Source organism: Trichomycterus rosablanca, chromosome 15, assembly GCF_030014385.1.
Source record: "Trichomycterus rosablanca isolate fTriRos1 chromosome 15, fTriRos1.hap1, whole genome shotgun sequence".
In the NCBI taxonomy this organism is placed as follows: Eukaryota; Metazoa; Chordata; class Actinopteri; order Siluriformes; family Trichomycteridae; genus Trichomycterus; species Trichomycterus rosablanca.
This window is the reverse complement of record NC_086002.1, coordinates 32,646,836-32,649,402: the sequence shown is the minus strand read 5'-3', so window position 1 is coordinate 32,649,402 and position 2,567 is coordinate 32,646,836.

Below are 2,567 nucleotides of genomic sequence, written 5' to 3'. Positions count from 1 at the left end.
TATTTTTATTATCTATTTTTCTCCCCTAATCTACAGTAGTCGTGTCCAGTTCCCCTGATTGCTCCTCTATACTGATTCGACCCTTCACCGCCGACTGAGGACGCCTCTCACCTGACACACGCCCCCTCCGGCACGTACAGTCAGTACAGACTGCATCTTTCACCCGCACGAGTCGAGTTCATACACTGATGGACGCTGTGTACGGAGGGTCAAACCCCCGTCAGCGTTATTCCTCAGCCCTGTGCGGGCGCCATCGGTCAGCCAGCAGGGGCCGCAGTCGCACCGGTTATGAGGACCCATGATCCGACTCTCTTACCCTCTAACCCCGAACAACAGTCAGTCGTTGTTCATGCGAGATTCGGCGTTTTCACTCCAGCGCTCCCATGTGAAACCGGTATTAATTCAAAATGCTAATCGTGAGGAGGAGAACTCCCTTCTCGTGTGGTTCTCTCAGAGCGTATCGAGTCATGCTAACGGACTGGGAAGCTCTGGAGGACCCTGATATACACCCATGAACCAAGACACCCTGTAGAGACGTGGACTCCTCGAGACGTCTGAAGAGGTCCTGTGGTTCCTGGACGACGCAGCGGCGTAAACACAAGGGTCGGATGCAGGGTTTTAGGTGTTCTCTGGGGTGACCAATCAAGCTCCGCCAGCTCCCGGTCTGGCAAACGAATCTGGTATTCGGACACCTGACTACGAGCTTGGTGGACCTCCGTGAGAACTTAAGTGCTGGAGTGTGTCTGTGCGTGGGAATTTGTGCCCGTCCAGTCGAATGACGGCAGCGTTTGTATTCCATGGCTGGGCGCTGATTGATCGGTTGGTGTTCCGGTTCATTCTATAATAGAGTGTAACCCGCTTTAGCAGCCACACACACACACACACACACACACACACACACACACACACACTTGGATAATCATGTTCCACACAACCCGTCTGATTCGTACCAGACCCATTAGATACGATCTGATGACGCACAAAACACAGCCAACAAATACGATTAATGATCGCACACACACACACACACACACACACACACACACACACACACACACACACACACACGGTGCTTCATTATTTACTGAGCGGGCGCGATGATTGAATTATTAATGATGCATCCATTATTTCATTTTCATAATTGGGGTTGTGTGTGTGTGTGTGTGTGTGTGTGTGTGTGTGTGTGTGTGTGTGTGTGTGTGTGTTCGTGTGTGTTCATGCTGTTCTTCAATGGTCAGGACCCCCACAGAGCAGGTATTATTTAGGTGGTGGATGATTCTCAGCACTGCAGTGACACTGACATGGTGGTGGTGTGTTAGTGTGTGTTGTGCTGCTATGGACTGAGAATAGTCCACCAACCAAAATATCCAGCCGACAGCGCCCCGTGGGCAGCGTCCTGTGACCACTGATGAAGGTCTAGAAGATGACCGACTCAAACAGCAGCAATAGATGAGCGATCGTCTCTGACTTTACATCTACAAGGTGGACCGACTATAGGTAGGAGTGTCGAATAGAGTGGACAGTGAGTGGACACGGCGTTTAAAACACTCATATCAGCAAAACACACACTAACACACCAGCATCATGTCAGTGTCACTGCAGTGCTAAGAATCATCCACCACCCAAATAATACCTGCTCTGTGGTGGTCATGTGGGGGTCCTGACCATTAAAGAACAGCATGAAAGGGGGGTAACAAAATATGCAGAGAACCAGATGGACTACAGTCAGTAATTGTAGAACTACAAAGTGCTCCTATATGGTAAGTGGAGCTGATAAAAATGGACAGTGAGGTGGTTTTAATGTTATGGCTGATCGGTGTATGTATATGAAATATGAAACCATGCACGCTGGCATCGGAACTGGACAATTAATCCTCTTTACTGGTACCAGTTGATAAGAACACACTGGTTTTGACTTTAATTGTGTGTATTTTTAATCAAATTTAAACTAATTTAATAAAAATGTGATCGCTTTTGTTGACTAGAGGGCTGATGAGAAATGCTGTAATAATGCCGCCCTCTGCTGGTCACAGGCTGGTATTACACACTTCTATATTACCTGGATTTTAACAGGGACAAAACTTGGTGTGTCGCGAATAAATTTAACATTTAATATTGTTATATTGGTTATATAAGTTTAATTATACTAATATATAACATTTAATATCATTTAATATCAGTGTTTGATGTGATTTATTCACTCAGTTTTCTTGCAGCGTCTTTGTGATTTTTACCTGATACTCTTCCACCCTCTAGTGTTCACAGACTAGTATTACACCCTGTACTGTGTCGGTCAGGTAGACAAAGTGGATTTTACACCCTGGTCATGAACGCTGGTGTCACTTCTGGCTTCAATCGTTTGATCAAACCTAAAACAGGTGCTATTTCACCCCAATATTAATATTTATAGCCTGTCGTAAGGATGACGTTTCACTCGCGGGTGCCTCCGTGCCCCCTCTGCTGGCCTAGCTGCCGATCTACAAGGCCCAATATTAATATTTATACCCTGTCGTGAGGAAGGAACCGTGATAAATAGAAACACGTCCACCTGGAGCGAGTTAAGGATC